Consider the following 20,181-nt stretch of genomic DNA (forward strand, 5'->3'; position numbering starts at 1 on the left):
GAAAGTTCTGTAGATATCTATCAGGTCCACTTGATCCAGAGCTGAGTTCAAGTTCTGAATATCCTTGTTAATTTTCTGTCTCAATGATCTGCCTAATATTGACAGTGAGCTGTTAAAATCCCCCGCTATTTTGTGTGGGAGTCTAAGTCTCTTTGTAGGTCTCTAAGAACTTGTTTTATGAATCTGGGTGCTCCTGTGTTGGATGCATATATATTTAGGATTGTTAGCCCTTCTTGTTGAATTGATCCCTTTACCATTATGTAATGCTAGTGGCCTTCTTAATCTTCAGAGCAATCAATGGCTGCTTGAGTCTCATATATCACATCACCCTGACATAAGTCTTCTCTTTCCCTCTTTAAGGGACACTATAATTACATTGGGCCCACCTGGATCATCCAGGCTATTATCTCCTATTTTATAGTCATCTGATTAGCAACCTTAATTCCATCTGCTACCTTAATCTCCATTTGTCATGTAACATAATATATTCACAGGTTCCAAGGATTAGAACTTGAACGTCATTATGAGGCCACTATTCTGCCTACCACACTCATCTATCTGCATGTTTGGCAGACAGTGTGGGTATAAATTTTGACAAACCTAATCAATATATAAACTTCTGACCAAAGAAAATGCAAAAAATATCTCCTGCTAAATACCCTGCATTTCTTGTATACAACACGGCTAAAACTGGAGTGATTTGTCTACCTGTGATATTGAGAATTACATAATGAAAGCTTTTATACATTTTTCAATTTCTTCAAAACGTGCAGAAGCACATGATTAGATTCTAAATTTATAGAAATGAAAAAATATATGTTCCTTAGACATGTACCTGTAAGATGGTTATTCTTATTACTGGCAGTAGAAAAGGTGTAAAACGTTGGCCAGTCATAATTCACCTTCAGAGTATGAAAGTAAAAATAATATTCTATTCTAATTTGGAAATACATTGAGGATAATAATGAAGAAAAATATTAAAATAAAATAGACATTATATGCTGTTTCTCTAAAACAGTTTAATAAATATTTAATAATGGAATCTAGAAAAAAAAGAACTAATGACATCTGAGTTGTTTGAGGTTAAATTGTGGCAAAAGCACATATTCTGATTCAAAACTGCAAAATTGTTACTAGAAAAGTATAGCCAAGTTAGAACACTTTCTCATTATTTATTTACCAAAACTATTTTATTTGGAATCCAATTTGATTTTACAAGTTCAAATGACTTGTGTGCTTTAAGACTATTTTCTCATAAACAGAGAGGTTTAACTTACAATGGTATAAAACATGCTCTGGAGACATTTAAATGATGGATATTTTAGACAGGGATTGTCCATATGATAAATTTACAGAAACAAAAGACCTGGTTGAGAAACAGCTAGTCTACTGAGAGAAGACTGTAGATACAAAGTGGATAGACAGATCTGGATTCTAATTCCAACCAGTCTAAACATTTGCCACTTCTAGGAAGCAAAATCCTAAGTAGTCAACTTATTTCGTTGATAGGATATTTACTTTGATGTTATCACATCAGATTGGTACCAGGAATTAGTGAATGTGGGCTTGATAAGAACAGAGCTACAAATAAAAGTGAATTACATATTTGACTCTATTCACCTTTACTATTACATAGAAGAAAAAAAGCATGACCCAGAAGCTACAGGCAGTTCAGAGAAACACAAAGAGTAAAAATATCCTACTGTATCATGAGATAGGAAAAAAAAAAAAAAAAAAAAAAACCACATCATTGTTACTTTGTATTAAATATTAGTCCTTTTGTATTTACATTCTTGCTTTATATTCTCATATTTGTCTATCTTACAAATTCATAATATGCCCTACAAAATTTAAGTATCTAATAAAAGTTTTAAATATTTAAATGTATTAAAGAACAGAAACATCATTAAAATATTGTTATATTTTTCTCACACATATCATTTGTTTAGTCCTCCTGTTAATTACTAATAGGTGCCACTTTTAAATATCCTACTGTAGTTTTGTTTAAATAGTAGCAATTATGTAACAGAAAAGTAAATAATATGAAATAACACATTCTTTCACTAAATATTCTTTTTTGTGTTTTAAATGTTAAAGTATCGCATATGCATATGATTATTTATTATATTTTTTTTTATATTTTGACTTTTTTGGTCTGGCATGATATGGATAGGTACTAGGTTGGCTCTAAAAAACTGATCACCCTAGTATTTGACCTGAAGCCCATGACTCATCAGGGCTGGAAATAAACTGATCATCTTACCTAATAATAATAAAAAACAATCATCTTACCTAAGAATTTTTTTATTCCCAGTTATTTACCATTACAATATGACTCTGTATTGTAATGTTTTTGTATCCCCCACTAGACAGTGAACATGCTGAGGAAAAGTATGGTAGTATATTTATCTTCATTCTCCCACTACCTAAAATAGTATCTTAACACATAACAGACTCACCCTAAATATTTTTATTAAATGGTCCTTGAGAAATTTTAAAGAGTTTTGTTTAAAATGTCAGTATGTTACCCATAGTAGAAATATTTTATTATGAAAGAGAGAAATAAGAGTGAGTTTTACAGCAGTACCACTTTGAATTAAAAGGTGAACATTCAGTTTGAAAAAAAAATCAATTTTACAAACATTTCTTTTGAAAAGAATAATATAAAAACATGTTCCAAGGACAAGAAGGCAGTTCATACACAAAAAGGATAAAATTCATTCCATGTAAGTTAATAAGAGAACATATGTCATATTTGCAAATGAAATATTACAGATTTATTCTAGTTATATAAGGAAATGGAAACCACTTGTGTAAAGATAGTTTTCAGCATCAAGTACTAAATAAATTGCTGTCAAACTGATTAATATGATTAAAAGTTGGTATCTTTGAAATTTATTGCAAGAGCTACATGCAAAGACCTTCAAAAACTTACAAAATTAGGCAAAAGGCAGCTAGCAATTTATATAAAGCTAAAAAGTTAATGAGTTGGAGTTTTTTCCCTTTAAAATATTATTTAGCTCTTTATGGCTTTTTATTCACTATATGAATGTTGTTTTTTTCTTTTATATCTTTAGAAAGAAAACTGTTACAAGCTTGCCCTCTGAGAGGGACACAAGATTCTTAAAAAATGTAAAAAGGAACAATATAATTTCAGTTTCAAGGATACGTTATAATAATACAACAATTACCATTTCTACCTGAAATAGTATATTACATTTAAATATTTATTTTAGCTAATTAAGTTGTTTGTTTTTTATATTATTTAAGTGCATTATGTAACTGAAGCCAAAAATATTTCAACGATTTTATCAAAATGCATTTTAAACAAATAGACTGAGTCTTCCTAATAAAGTCAATCTCATGATGAGTGAATTCACTTCAGAAAACATTATTTAGGTAAAATTACATTGAGGGAGGGATGAACTTAAGGACAATATGAAAAGTACCTCAAGATATTTTCCATCAGTTTTCCTCTGTATTTCTCCATTGGATAGGACTTAGAATATCAGTAAGACTCTTTTTTTAAATCCATTGGTTCAGAAATGTACAGATCATGGGTGCTATATGATTGCATATGAAACCAGATTTTATTTTCCTATTGAATTATCACTGTTAGACCATTTAACTGTTCTTATTTATTTACTGGTTTTGAACCCAAAGCAAAGTCTACTTCTTAAGGAAAATAAAACAGCAAACAGAAAATTCTGACATAAATCAAATTTATTGGATAGTTTAGTGAGAACTTTTTCATGAAAAATAAAAATTCCTATAATTTTATCTACCCTAGTTTAAAGAGATTCAAGAAGTGGTAGAACATCTCTGGCAGCATAAAATGGCTCCAAGTAGCCCCAGCATCTAGACACTCACTAATATGTGATTTCTAATTACCTTTGTAGTTTGTCACTGTTTAGCACAATGAAAGCTAATTGACCAGAAATGTTTGCTTAGATTATACTTAGTTATGGCTAAATTTTTACCGTTATTATTCTGGTTTCTTTGTGAATATCTCAACTTTACTGCCTCATTAAACTTTAAATTAGATTTTGATAATAAGAGTATTTTATGAAATTTTTCAGACAACTGCAATATTCACACAGGAGCTACAGTACTCTTAAAGCCACTGTCATATTTTTCTAAATTTAATTCCTACTCATTCTTTATGGATTATTAAAAACAATGGCACTTTGATTTTAATTAAACACTTCATTTGAAAGCCATGACTAATAAATGTCAAATGCTAAAGGTGAACTTATGTTAAGTGGATATCAAAAGATTTTTCATAGCATGAAAGGAATGCAGGTCTGAGGCTTTTTAGTTTTACAATCACCAATAAGGAGTACAGACAAGAAAGGTAAAATTAACTAACTCAATCTAGATGCTTGGGTTACTTTGCTTTCATGTTGGGAATCAGTGAGCTCAACAATGGGTTCAATGGGTTAGGCATTCCTTAATTCTCTAAGCCTCAGAAGGCAATTAAAAAAAAAAAAAATAGGTTTGCTGCTTACATGTCCACCTTGCCCACAGGCATTATGTTTTAACAAAATATTGAAAATCAACATATGAATGTATTTCTTAAAGAAAATTCTTAAATTACACTGGTATTTTTTGAGTTGTTTTGTTTTGTTTTTACAAAATGCTTTTATAAAACAAGGTAATAAGATACAAGTTGGCATCACTAGAAAGCCTCCTTAAATAGCTTTACTTTAACTTCTAACATTTCATTTATTGTTTATTCTTATTTTTCACAATGTGTGGAGTCTTTGGAAGACAGAATGAATGTTTATTTAAAAAGAGCTAATACTTTTAGCTAATACACGATGTAAGTCAATCAAGAAATAGATGTAACCACTTCTGATCAATTTGGCATTAATACTGAGGTTCTTCTGGTTGGCTTGGCTATCAAAGAACTGGATAGCAACTATTCAAAATCATTACAACATGGCTAGACTATAACATCCAAAGCAAAAGCCTCTTAAAATGTTATTTTGGGAATATATAAGTCAGTAACAGCTTCTACTAACACATAGAAAAACCCACCTAAAAGACATTGCATGCTTTATATAATATACTCAATTCTCAAAATGATCATACTTGAAGTAACTCAAATCTGTCTACATACGATCATGAACTGAAAAGCTCTATGAGTAATAAACGTAAGAAAAAAGAAGACATGGAAGGGCCCAAATGAAACCATAGAGATCCTAGCTCCTAATAATTATCTTTTTATCATTATAATAACTGATGTGAGTCCCTAAAATCTTCGTTCAATTTTCTTGTAGACATAAATTCTGATTAAAACTGAGCCAAAACATTAGACAAGATTCTAAGAGTATACTGTCTTGGCCAACTTCCCATCTTCCACTAAGCCTGTTGCCTAATTGCCATTACCATCTGATAAAATGTACTTATTTTATAGTAAAATATAGGTTTGAGAGGCAGTAAAATGTGAAAAAAAAAATGAATATATTCCACTGTTGTAAAAAAGAAAATAAAGGAAAATAAAAGTATAAGAGTTGATAAAGTTAGAATATTATGGTAGAAAATATATCTCTTTAAGCTACCAATTTAATTTTTTCCCATATGAAGAAATATTTTCATTAGAATGTTGATAAAAAAAAATACAAATTAAGAAATAAGCTGCTAACCAGTAATTTACAGGCTAGTTTTATTCTTGGATGGCAGTCCTAGATTTGAAGTTCTCATTCTAGATAAATAATTTTTTAAGCCTCAGAAAAAGATTAAACCGATGCATCATGTAAGTATTGGATTTTATGGTCAAAAAATCATTTTTCCCCAATGTACTGTAAAGTTCAGAGAAATGCAAGCAAAAACTGTTTAATTTTTACTTATTTAGTTTTAGTTACTTAGAAAGTAACAGAAATGGAGCTCAACAAATGCTAGGCAATATTATAACTGTTTACATAGTAACATAATTCTATAGTCATATTTTGAGTGGAAAATAACCTTAGAAATTAATTCAATCTTAAGGCCAAATTCAACCCTTCTCCTCCCTCTACGCTTTTCCAGGGCTCCTCCCCAATTTATTTCTTTGACCGTTTTAAAACACTTGAATCTTAATGGCTTTTTTAAGAGGTACAGTCTCTTTCCCCATAGGCCTACTAGTTTTTATTGTCTCACACCCAGCCACTTCATAAATCTGCATTACTTGCCTGACACTCCAAGGCACAGGAATTGGTCAACTTTCCCTTATTCAATCTAACTTCTTACATTTGAATGCAAGGGATGACTAAGAAAAGTTAAAAGATTCTTCTATATTCCTGAATTGTGTTGGTGGTTATACTGGCTCTGCTCAAATGTTCCAGCTCTTGGTTCTGTGCTATTATTTTGTGCCTTTCCATTATCCACATCATCTAAAGTTTTATACATATTAAGCCATAATGTATGAACAGAAGTTCACAGTCTATGTATGGTCACTTACTGAGAACCGTTCCAAAAGGTCAACGAATCTATATGAACTTGAAATAAAGAAGTTATGCAAGCCATGTTGTATCAACTGCATTGTTGTTATTTTTAAATAAAAATCACTGGACTGACTTAAACCAAAAACAAGACTTAATTTGATTAGTTATAACATTCACAATTACAGACAGAGAATTGATACACACCAAGACAAGAATACTGCACCAATTTCAACAGCCACACAGAAATTAAAATATTTTTATAATGCTATCCAAAGAAAATGGGCTTCAACCCATGAAATAAAAGATGAATAAAAATTGGAATACATAAAACTTTGCCATAGAATAATGCTTGCATTCTTCTTTTTTCAAAATTAGCAGCTATTGGCACACTATAGAAATACATCAAATCACCTTATTAAAAGTTGATTCAAGAATGAAAGTCTTACAATCTGATTAAAATAATTAGGTCTTACTTCAATTGAACGTTCCTAGTGCAACTGGAGGGCTTCTTCAGGTTACAGGAGACTGACAATCTGAACCCAGGGCTCTTCATCCAGGTGCCTAATAGTCAAAGCTCATTTCCTGTTCATAAATCAAAAACCAGAGTTAAATTGGGAGCTGCATGAGATAATTTATCTATTGTCTCTTGAATTGTGTTCTTTGATTAATGCTTCTTAGCATAACTTGATCAGTTCCTTTTATTGTAAGCAGACAGAAATTTTTCATTTCTTTTGGAAGTCAACAATGTATAGACTTTTTATTTTTAAAGCATACCATTTTATCTTAACAACAAATGTATACACAAATACACAAATACTTTTCTCCCTTGCTTTCATTTTTCCATGTTTACATTTGCACCTTAATTCAGCAAGCATAAATTGCACACTTACTTTGTGCCACACAGTACTAAATACAATTAAAGATAAAGCAGGCCAGGCACAGTGGCTCACACCTGTAATCCAAGCATTTTGGGAGGCCAAGGCAGGAGAATTGCTTAAGCCCAGGGGTCTGAGACCTGCCTGGGGAATATAGTGGTGTTGGCAGTGGCAGCCCATTTGGAGAGGCTGCTGCCATGACACTGGTTTCAGTAGGGGAGATGTGGCTAGGGTTGCATGCTCCCTGGCCTGGCAGGAGTCAAAAACGGGTGGAATCTCCACCTTCTTTAGTTGGCAGGGCAGGACCACTCTCCCCCGCCCCCCCACTTCCAGGCACAGCTGTACCTGCTGCCTATGCTTTGATTATGGAGCAAAGTTGAGGCTGAGCCTCACTGTTGCAACATTGTAGCAACCTAACTTGGTGTTCCCAAGCTTGGGGCAGCACTGACACACAATCACCCTGCTGCCTTGGCCCTCTCCAGACTTTGGGCACCAACAAGCACAGAAGGAAGCCTGAGAGGGGGCTGAGGGAAGCTCAGCATAGAACTGCAGGGAACCCACAGCACAAACAGCCTGGGTGACAAGGGAAGATAGGCTCCTGGGTGGAAAGAGACGGGTCCGCAGTAAAACTGCACCTTCAAGCCAGGATTGCCTGAAGCCTGGTGGCTGGGCTGATGGACCAGAATAGGAAGTACAATGCTTTTTCCAGGCCCACAAAAGGCCGCCCATGAGCCAATCAGTATGCACTTCCTCCCCACTGAATCCCATAAAAACCCCGGACTCAGCCAGCCTCAAGGAGACGACGGGACAACCTGCCTACAGAGAGGAACTCCAGGGTCTCCTCTCTGCTGAAAGCTGAAGAGACAATTGGACAACCAGCTGCGGAGAGGAGCTACCCACTCCAGGGTCTCCTCTCTGCTGACAGCTGAACACTTGTTGGGACACCCTGCCTTTGGAGAGGAGCTACCCAGTGTGGGTCTTCTCTGAGCTGTTCTGTCACTCAATAAAACTCCTCTTCACCTCGCTCACCCTCAATTTGTCCTCATACCTCATTCTACCTGGACACAGGACAAGAACTCAGGACCCACTGAATGGCAGGGGTAAAGGAGCTGTAACACTAACAGGGCTGAAGCATGCCCCTTCCTTGCCACATTGCAGGCAACAAAAAGGAAAGAAGAAAGGAGAGAAGAGCTGTGGCCCTCCTAGACCTACGAACTCCCTGAGCCAGGGCTGTGACACTCTATTTGGGGGTCTGAGGTTCCTGGTATCTCCAAGCTTCCAGGCATCACTGTGTTCCCTAGTGCCAGCCATGGAAGCTGCTTGCAGTACACCTGGTCCAGCTGCCGCCTCACAGGGAGCCAGCACCCATGCCAGTGCCTGGAGCTGCCCACCCCACTGCAGCCAGTGTGCATGGCCAGACCCCATGCTCGCTCACTCACATATCCCTCACCACTCTGTTCATCCTTGGCCGGCATGGGATCCAGGCCAGTAGTGTGAGCCAAGCGCAGCCTGCAAGGCCGAGTGGGCAGAACAAGCCCAGTGGGCCCAAGCAAAACTTGAGCAAAGGTGCTGCTGGCCACAGAGGTTTCCAAACAGAAAAGCATCACTGTAAGGATCCTGTAACCATGGGACCCTGTGTCTACAAAAAATAAAAATTAAAAATTAGCTGGGCATGATGGTGTATGCCTGTGGTCCCAGCTACTTGGGAGGCTGAGATGGTAGGATCACTTGAACCTGTGAGGTGGAGGTTGCAGTGACCTGTGATTCCACCATTGCACACCAGCCTGGGTAACATAGTGAGATCCTGCTTCAAAAACAAACAAATAACAACAACAACAAAAAGATGAAACAGAAAATACATAACTGGAAAGGAAGTAACTTAGTATCTCTTTGGGAAAAAAGGATTAAACACAGGAAGAGATGTGTATTAGAAAGAGCATATCTAGGACTGAAAACTTTGTTCTTCATATCTGTATGGCCTTGGATAATTTCTGAATCTAAGTCTCAATTACTTCACCTCGAAATTAGAATGAAAACAGGAAACTTGCAGAACTACTGTGAGAATTAGAGACATGGTATGTAATGTACCTCACACATTGCCCAGCATGTATTAGGTGCTCAATAAATGAGTGATATAATTATATACTATTTTAAGACATTGAGTCTTTTCCTTTTATATCTTCTAATGCCAAGATTGGTTATTCTACATTTCATATTGGCAGTGGCTGTGATACTAAGTAATAATGCTATGAATTATGAAGCTACTTATTTGTGCTTCACCATCTTTATTGTAATATTTTATCTTAGTTTTGAGATACTTGAAAGCTATAAAGTGTTCTTATTCTCCTTTCAAAATTACTTAACCCTAAATAAGCTATTATTTTCTTTTATCGAGATTAACTTGTAGTATTGTACAAGCTTGTGACTAGAAAAAAATTCTTAACCTTCTATTAAGTTAACTTCCTCCTAGTTTTCACCCTCATTTCAGTATCCTCCATCTTCCTTAAGCTTTACATAAGAAATAATGTGTCAAAAATTTCTCAACTACCAAAATACATAATAAAATAACAATTCTGAATTTTTGTCTTAAATTCTTTCTGCTTTTAGAGAAAAAGGTGCTTAAGGTAGATCTTGTAGATTCACCAATTTAGAAGTGCCATCTAACTCTCTTTTCTCACAAAGAAAGAACCTCTTGATAAGGATAACCTAACTAGGTTAATACATGAATTAAATGAATCCTAGACTTACCTATCCTCAAATGTTACGGACCAGATGTTTGTGTTTTCCCAAAATTCATATGTTGAAGCCCTAATCTCCAATGTTACAATATTTGCAAATGGATCCTTTCACGATTAGTGATTTAAAAAGAAGAGACCAGAGAGCTTGCACACTCTCTCTCTCTGCCATATAAGAACTTAACAAGGAGGCCATCTGTAAGACAGCCCTTGAAAACTGGCTGGAACTTTGATCTTGGACTTCCCAGTACCCAGAACTGGGGGAAATACATTTCTGTTGCTTAATCCACCAAGTCTGTGGGATTTTGCTATAGCAGCTCAAGCTTCAAATAAAGTATTTAGTTCAAGAATGCTATTACCACATTAGTATGGACACACACAAGTGCATACCTGCCTACACACACACATAATTCAGGACATTTAATATTATCTCATTTGTGGAGAATAGAAGAAGTAAGGAATGAGGAGGATTGAAAGTCACTACTTAATTCTCAGCTTATATTTAAGTGTCTCAAGATTCTATTCATGGGTAAGGGTATGCAAGAAATTAATGATAATTTTAGTACAAATGTGGGTTTCTGCCCTCCCTCAACACTGAAAATGAAGAAGTGAAACCAACCCAGTAGTCCCATAGACAGGTTTTGGGGATTTTTGGGTAAATATAAAAATTGACTTTTCTGCTCTTAAAGCTTGAAGCTTACATTTGTTTTAGCTGAGTTTCTCCTTCAGGAAAGGACCCCCCACCAGACCTCTCAAAAAGTATCAAATAACTGAAACTCACCAGATCACCACATCCAGAAAGTGAGGCCAGACTCCTCATTCATCATGATTGCTCTTAACCCTCCCAAGTTCCTGTTTTGCCAGACATAGTGACATTTCTTCCCTGCTACATAAACCCCTAATTTTAGTAGGTCAGAGAGATGGATTTGAGACTGATCTCCCATTTCCTCAGCTGCAGCACCCCATTCAATCCTTCTTCCATGACAATACTTGTGTCAGTAATTGACTTTCTGTGTGGCAAGCAGCAGGACCCACACCAAACCCCTGGTGTTTCGGTAACAGAAGGAGTCATAACAAAAAAAAAGCAGAGACACGTTCACAAAGAAGTCTTCAAGCTACAAATCACAAGAAATGCGAAGCCACATGGAACTCTTTTCCTAATCTTTCTCTTGGCATCTAACTGGATTAAAATGGCATATTGCCATCTGCATTCCTGCATGTGATTAAAAATCAAACCCTACAGATTGAGGTAGATAGACGAAAAGTCCTATGTCATCTTGTCTAACATAATGTCTTTGATCCTTGCTTTTCCTATCCCCACATTAAGGATTCTCTTTACTAAATGAAATGAACTCTAGTATCTTATATTGAAATGCATTGTTAAAGATGTGATTTTTTTTTTCCTCAGGTGGCAGAAAAACTTGCCTGAATTAGTTCTTTTAACTTTGTGGACCAAAAGGTCCACAAAGCATTACCTAAAATCAGAATACTGAGACTAGAAGAAACTTAATGATTATCTCACTTAAGTGTCACACCAACATTTACCACTAGCTCTCACTGGATGTTTTATTTCATAGTAAACTCCAACCAGATCATACATACAATTTTTAACAATAAAATCTCATAAATAAAAAGCCACTCAACTGTGGAAGATGTTTTTTCTCTATACAGAGACTTTTAAATGGTATATTCTCATATTAGAAGGACAAAATGGCATAATTCTTTGGAAATTGTCTTTAATTCTGAGAGTGGCTTAATATACACATATTAATACGTGTATTTTGGATTTTCCTAAGCACCACATATAAAAGAAAAGCCCCAATGCAACACATGCTATGTCCGACTTAGCAAAATTTCTGTGGGATTAATAGAATATTATTAATAGACATTTTTTATGGTTACCATTCTATTAACTTATACAGGATGGTTATCTCCTTTTTCTAAAACAGTCTTTTTCAAGACACTTTACTGATCAATAACTAATAAAAATTCCCTATTTTTAATCACATAAATTTCTTTTCTTTTTTTTTTTTTTTTTGAAACAGAGTTTCGCTCTGTCACCCAGAGTGGAGTGCAGTGGCTGGATCTCAGCTCACTGCAAGCTCTGCCTTCCGGGTTTATGCCATTCTCCTGCCTCAGCCTCCCAAGTAGCTGGGACTACAGGCGCCTGCCACCTCGTCTGGCTAGTTTTTTGTATTTTTTAGTAGAGACGGCGTTTCACCAGGTTAGCCAGTATGGTCTCGATCTCCTGACCTCGTGATCCGACCGTCTCGGCCTCCCAAAGTGCTGGGATTACAGGCTTGAGCCACCGCGCCTGGCCTATAAATTTCATTTTTAATTAAACATTTCTTGAAAACCCACCATAAGTTAAGCATATCAACTTCAAATACTCGTATAAGGTTTTGAGATCCTTTAATATTTTGATCCACCTCTGAGCCTCTTGAAGGCAAGGACTATGTTAGCTGTGTCCTCAGGATCTATCATTGTGTTAAAATATAGAATATGCACAATAAATGTTAACAAATGATATTTGTGACTCAACATTTCTATAGATTTCTACAATCCTTTTCATATAATGGATATCCTCGCCGTCCCTTCAAAAATGTACTGTGTACTCTCTTCACATCTTTTCTCTTGTCCTTTCTGAGATATTTGTTCTGCTCTCTTGCCTAGTTTCGACCTATTTTCCATGATTCGCTTATCTCATAAAATCTGTTCCAGCCTAAGCATTTCATTTCTCTCAAACTGTGTCAAGACTATATTACACTGAACTCTACTATCCTAAAGAGAGTCAAAAAATCAGATTTATACTTCTTATATATCATCCACAGATCATAGTTCTAAGTTGGGAACATTGCTAGTTAATATATAAGATACACATGGTATGTGAGAAAAGATACAAGTCTCTTTTAGATCAGGGATTGGCAAACTATGGTCTATCAGCCAAATTTGGCCTGATGCCTGTTTTTATAAATACAATTTCAATGGGACACAACCACGACCATACATTTATGTATTGTTTATGGGTGCTTTCCTGCTATAACAATAAGTTGAGGCCATTTGTCCCACAAACCTAAAATATTTACTCTCTGGTCTACTACAAAATAAGTTTGCCAACTAGTAGATGAGATCAGTGGTTTTCCAGTACGGGTCCCAGATTTTCTTGGCCTAGTCTCATTCTTAAGCGTTGTGGTTGGATAATGTTATAAAACCCAGTGGGTCTTAAAGGTTGTTTTTAGACTAGCAGTATAAGCATCACATTGAAATTTGTTAGAAATTCTAAATATTAGCCACCATTCCAGACTACAGATCAGAAATTCTTGAGATAGGGCCCAGCAATGTGTTTTTAGCAGCCCTCCAACTGATTCCAATTCACACTAAAATTTGAGAATCACTGGATTAAACAGCGAAACATTTATTAACACCTGACCATGATGACTTGGCCTGGCTATGGCAGATCCATTTCCTTTAAAGATATACTAAGTTATGAAAATATATTAATTACATTTCACCCATCCTGAAATAAGACACCTTGCATTTATTCTGCAAGAACATGAAGGAACAGGATTCTCTTGATGTGGGAATTGCTATAGCACTTTAAGTAAATGCCAAAATGCCACCAGCTGCATACCCAAAGGAAAGACAATATACCAAGTGCCAAAGTGTAAAACCTATCCAAAAATAGATTGAAATATCAAAGCAATATAGCAGATAAGCTCCGATTTTTATCGGACTGCCTGTCAAGACAAACCTCTGCACAATGCTTCTCAGCAGGGACACAGGAGAAGCAGCACTGCAGCTCAGTATGGGACTCTGATAATCAAGAATTTGTTCCAACATGCATATCCCCAGCTCAAAGTCATAAATGTTGCCTTTCCATGATAGTGTGTGGGTAGCACTTTCCATGATAGTATGTAGGTAGAAATAGGAATAATCGCCACCAAGCCTTTTGCATGGTAATAACTAGCTAGCACTCTCTATGAAAAAAATTTATAATTACCTTATAATATATATAATTTTCAGAAAATAATTATGTTCAAACTTTATGATCAATTCTCACTTCCTCATTGTTTTTCTCTAAAATACAGACTAACACCCGCAGCTTTGTCTATGATATGAAAGGATTGTAATGTACCAAAAATAATGGAAAGTTATTGATAAGTGGAAAGCATAAAAAAGCTACTTCTTAAAAGACTCTTGCCTCAGTGTTTGATATTTTAATGGTATAAGCTAGGCAGCTATTTCAAGAAACAAACAGTAAAATTATTTAACCTATTGAAGAGTCTCTACATAAAGGTTAAAAAAAATGTCAGTCAATAAGAATAAACTATTGACTGACAGCCTCTAGAAACTTCACATTATTTCCTAGTCTTAAAAAAGTTATGTTTCTACAAAATAATATATCCATTAGTTCTCTATAGAAATTTCACACATAAATTTCATATGCCTAAAATTTATATAAACATTTTATTCAATACTCTTTTAAAAGTTCTTTTATTTTGACATATATCTACAGAATATAAGAAAAGTGTTCGGACATGCTGTGTAATAGCATAAATGAAAAATATGGGCCTGGGTGTTACCCCATGAATTTAGCAAATGACTGGCCACTGTTCAGATGATCTCTTAGATTTCTGATACAAAAACTTAAAATTCACAAATTTAACCCACAAATTAATTAATATATAAATTGACACACACATAATACAGAACAAATTCAAAAGAGGAAGAATGCACAATGATATTTTTATAGGGTTACAACCAACCCATGTAAAGATAAAAATGTTTCACCCAGAAATAATTAATAGTGGGGAAACTTAATACCTACTTAGAAGGATAGTAAGTCACTAAATAGCATGAAACAAGGAGTCAGTAAAGGCTAAGAAGGTTACAGACTGTAATTAAGGGTAATGCTCTGAAATTTTAAGGAGTGGAAAATTAGGCTAAATGTTATAAGCCTTTCATAGAAAGTCCTCTAGAATCAATCTCTAGCAGATGCTTCAATTGAGTCATTTAAAATTAGACAAGAGCCTGTCTTTGCCAAATGCCATAGGGAATTATTCAATACTAGTGGGATGTACTAAATGAACTATCTGTTTTCTTTTATTCATTTTTTGCATATCTAATTGCCATGATTTCATATACATTAAAAAATAATGAAAAGATAAAAATGCTCTGGAGGTTATTATGCTACTATTGTTATCATAACAACTCATCCTTTTTATGTTTTTCAAAACAAGAGGAATGATAGGATAAAATAATTAAGAGGTAAGTCCTACTCTTGAATAGTCCACTCAAAATATTAAATTCAAAGAAAAGTTATATTAAAAGATAGAATATACCTTTGTAAAATTTGCCTAGTTAAGATCATATTTAATTACCCAACAATGCCCTAGCATGATGTGTAACACAAAGTATATAATCAATAAATACTAAATGAATGAATAATAAATACCTCTCCTCTGGAAACTATCTTTTCTAGGGTTTATGGCCCCTGTATTCATTAATCACTTAAATCCAACCCAGTCTACCTGGACTCAAAAGTCTGGCCTTGCTACTTACTAACTTAAGCAAGTTGCTTAGTCTCAACATGTCTCAGTTTTCACATTTGAAAAATGAGGAGAGATTACAATAGCATCTGCCTCCTAGACCTTTTCTAAGTATTAATCACTTAATACTGGTAAACCACAGAATCTATTAGATAGTAAGCCTCAGCATGGTGAGACATCATTCTTAGTAATGGCCACCAGTGTGCATGGTAACTAGTCCGATAGGAGACATCAGGGTGTTAGTCTAGAAAATGTTAGAAAGGCCAGGTGACATTACACAGATTCTTAGAACATGATTCATTTACTAATATACTCTAAAAATAAGTCAGCTGATTAATAAGATTGACTGTGGAAATAAATGGTATTCTCATCCAAGTTAAAGGAACCCTGGCTCTTCCTTTGCAATTTCAGTCCACTAATGGTTACTTAGCTTTAGCCTTCTAGGCTTTGTGCTATATGTCAAGTTCTTGATCTTGATAAGGCGGTCCAACGAGTTATTAGTAAAACAATGGACTACTATGCTTTTCTGCATTTCATATTTTCAATGCCAGCTCCATCAGCTGTCCATAAATATAAACTCATGTCTGTGGTTTCAAGGATAATTGCCTCTCAGTTGAGTAACTTAAAAAGACCATAAATGTAAGTCATAATCTGATTGATCTGGGTTTCAGTCCTAGCTCCGGTATGATGAGCTCTGTGGCTTTGAGCAAGTTAAACTTTAGGCTTATTTCCTCATATGTGAAATAGGAAAAAAATACATAAATCATCATTTTATGGGGTTATATTGAGGACTAAAAATCAAGTAACTCATGAAAAATGCTTTCAAGTACACTGGTGAGAGACTATCTGGGTTCAAATGCTTGCCCTAATACTTATTAGCTGTGTGTACTGGTGCACCTTACTTAACCTCACTATGCTTTAGTAAGTAGTTACAAAAAGGCTAGCTATTACTATTTTAATAGCATTATTGGAATATAATTTCCAGCTTCTCAATGTGTATCCTAATATATAACTTTTTTCATTCCTTCCAACTATCAGTGTCCTTTCAAATTCGAGAGTTACTATTCCTTTTAAAGGCTTATTATACGTTCATATTCCCTTGATGTTTTCTGTGGCTTCTTGGGGACAATTCACACCCCAACAATTGCTTTGATCCAGAAATCATGCTCCTTGGTATTTATCCAAAGGAGTAAAAACTTAAGTCCACATTAAAACCTGAACATAGATGTTTATAGCATCTTTATTAAAAATTGCCAAAACCTAGAAGCAACCAAGATGTCTTAGAGGTGAATGAATAAGTAAAAGGTTATACATCCATACAATGGAATATTATTCAGTACTAAAAAGAATTGAGTTATCAAGCCACAAAAAGACATGAATGAGCTTTAAGTGCATATTACTAAGTGAAGGAAGTCAGTCTGAAAAGGCTACAAACTATGAATTCCAACTATATTAGGTTATGGAAAATGAAAAACTATGGAGACAGTAAAAACATTACTGGTCACCTAGGGTTTAGGGGAAGGTAGGGATGAATAGTGGAACACAGAGGATTTTTAGGGCAGTGAAGCTATTCCATATGATACTCTAATGGTGGATATGTGCCACTATATCTTTTCAAAACTTATCAAATATACAACACAAAGTGTGAACCCAAATTCAGGCTATGGACTTAGGTTGAGAATGAAGTGTCAATGTTGGCCCATCAGTTGTAACAAATATATTACACTGGTGCAGGATGTTGATGTAAGGGAAGATTGTGCTTTGGGGTTGGAGAGGGATATGTGGGAACTCTGTACTTTCTGTTGAATTTTGCTGTGAACCTCAAACTGCTATAAAAATAAAGTATTATTTTTTTTAACAATTGAATAAAATTAAAACACACATACTGTGTGAGCTAAAAAAAAAAACCTACTACCAGGCTAGATTTGAGCTTTTGGCCACTAGATTACACAATTTGTTTAAAGACTATGGCAGTACCCATGCTCCAAGACTTGGGAGAGAATTAGCAATATGTGTTAAATTTATTCAATCAAAAATGGGTGAACATTACCCATTTTTTGGAAAGGAAATCTTAAATATAACAACCCACTGATCTCCATATCCTTAATAAAAATGATTTTTTGTATTTTTTTAGAAAGTGGAATTCAGGCTTCCATTACTTCATACACAGGTAATCAAAAAAAATTGTATAGTCAAAATACTGAAAAAAAAAAAAAAAAAGAAACAACATTTTTCTCACACAAATACATCATGCAAACATATATTTAGATAAAAATTATATACAACTCCTTGAATAAGGCCATAGAAATATTCAAATAAAAATTAAGATATAAGTTTCAAGAGAGAATGAACTTTCTTTTATTTCCTGATTCATCCCTAGAATCTAAGGTAATAGCTGATACCCAAAAAGTACATAAATATCTGTTTAATAAATAAATGAACCACATATTCCCTTTATAAAAAAAAAAAATCATTCTGCCTTTGTTGTGAATCAGAAAGGGGCTAGCATGGAGATAAAACAGACTTTTTAGGAGCCTACTACAACTGTCTGGCTAGGAAATAACGAGCACATAGAAGAAAGCAATAACAGTGGAAATGAGTGAACACAGCCAGGAAAAGTGTAAATAACACCATGCTTTAAGCAGTGAAGATAAGCCACTGAGAACACGAAATCCTGAGGGGCAAGAAGAAAAGAAGAGCCTAAGAAAGTTAGCAAGAAGGAATGTTTCATGATGAAGAAAGGAAGTAACAAGACAATGGTGTCACAGAAGCTCAGAGAAGACAGATTTAATAGACGGAAAGAATAGTATCAAGTGTTGCAAAGAAGTCAAGTACTATGAACAGGGCTGGGATTCGGAATGGGCTTGGTTAAGCATTCACATTGGGAAAAAAAAAATTAAAGGAGCATCGAAAAATGCACTCAGAAGACAAATAATATTTTAATACATTATTTTAAAAATTATAATTAGTGCAAAGAATCCATGGTGAACAAAATATCAAAATTATAACTAATGACGAGTTGTTTTATGCTCATGTGTTATTGTGTAACACAACCGCTGGTAGTTCTTGGACCTGCACAGCCTTTGCTTTCCCACTGGGTATGTTTATGGGGTTGACAATGATGTGCCAATAGATTGGGCAACCCAGGGCTTTATGTGTGTTTTTTGATCGTAGCGATTTTATTAACTTTTCCACTTGGTGGAAAATATGGGAGGATTTTTTAATAGATCTATATAGAGGCACGCCTTTTCCTTTCACCACAATTTCTGATAAGGGTTGGCACAGCACTGACTCAGACTTGGAAAGCTTCCTTTTAGTTTAGCAATTAGAAAGCCATCAGAGACTTAGTGGGAGTAGTTTCCATGTGGCAGTGAAAGGAGAAACCAGACTGCAGTTAATTAAAGAGAGAATAGGCTGAAGACAAAGGAACAGAACAGAGATGTTTAAGAATAGAGGGTAGATAATCCATGAGGAATACAACTATTCAATTGCTCCTATATTCACGCTGATCTGAAATCTATCTAAAGAGAAGCAAAAGTATGGTTAAAAACAAATTGGTCATTCCTATGGTGCCGCTTTAGAGACAATTATTTTCATCGTGGCTTTAGGTTGATTACTTATGGCTCTTGCTATAAGCAATGTCACTGTGGTTCAAATTAGAACATTTCTGAAATATTTCTGGTACCATGTATGTTGTCACACCTCTCTCCCAAACATACCACATCCCAGGAATCATCTCTATAAAAAATGGTTCTCTAGAAATTTGGATGATTGCTAACTTTAACAAAAGTAATTTTGCAGTAATAACAGATTCAGTTTGAACCATGTAGTAGATCTCTACTGTTGACCTTTTAAATTCACAGACATCTTACAGGAGAAATTATGAAATGGTTTATAAATGTAATTTCCGGTATAGCCGCCTTGAAACTTAATTACGTCATTACCCTTGGAATTTTCCAGTATGAATACGCAAATACAAATATATATTCAAGATGACCCACTAAAAACAGTCTCCAATACCAATGAAATGTGAAGCAGTACGAGGTAAATAAAAGTGGGATGGTTTCTAATTAAAAGAGAATTTAATAATTAAGTTTAAAAAACCATGTTTTTAACTATTTTGTAGCACTAATCTCAAAAGGCTAACATCTAATGAATTAGGTTATGTTATAGTTCTGCCAAGCCAAAGGATTCTTCTAAGACATCTTTGTACTCATGGTTAAGTGAGAAAAGTAGAGAAGAAGCTTTCCACTATGGGAAGTGGAACTAGAAGAGTACTTACAAGGGACACATCTTACCAAGATGGAGTTAATCCAATACATGTTCCTTTGGGGGATGATGAAACATATTAGAATTTAGCAAATGTCCCTCTTCAAATATTGAAAGGCAGTGCTTCTCAGTGTATGCTGAAACTACCTCCACGAATCAACTCTAGATTTTTTGAAAAGTCAGGTTCCTGGTCTCACCAGAAACAGAATCTGAATAGGTGGGCTCTAGGCTCTGCGTTTTTGACAGACATCCCTAAGTAATTCTCAAAGTTGTCATATTTAAAGGAGCACTAAAAATGATATAATACATAATCCATTTATAGTATACA

General features: G+C 34.9%; 1 protein-coding gene across 8 annotated transcripts in view; it reads right to left on the bottom strand.

Annotated features, from left to right (window-relative positions):
* NAALADL2 (N-acetylated alpha-linked acidic dipeptidase like 2) overlaps positions 1-20,181 on the bottom strand; it is a 1,420,296-nt gene that overhangs the window by 1,086,192 nt on the left and 313,923 nt on the right. For all 8 annotated transcript variants that reach the window (XM_021933744.2, XM_021933739.2, XM_021933741.2 and 5 more), the window contains one exon: positions 6,899-7,007. The gene's annotated coding sequence lies outside the window, so the exon portion shown is untranslated. The remainder of the gene's footprint in view (positions 1-6,898; positions 7,008-20,181) is intronic.

Source organism: Papio anubis, chromosome 2 (assembly GCF_008728515.1).
Source record: "Papio anubis isolate 15944 chromosome 2, Panubis1.0, whole genome shotgun sequence".
Lineage (NCBI taxonomy): Eukaryota > Metazoa > Chordata > Mammalia > Primates > Cercopithecidae > Papio > Papio anubis.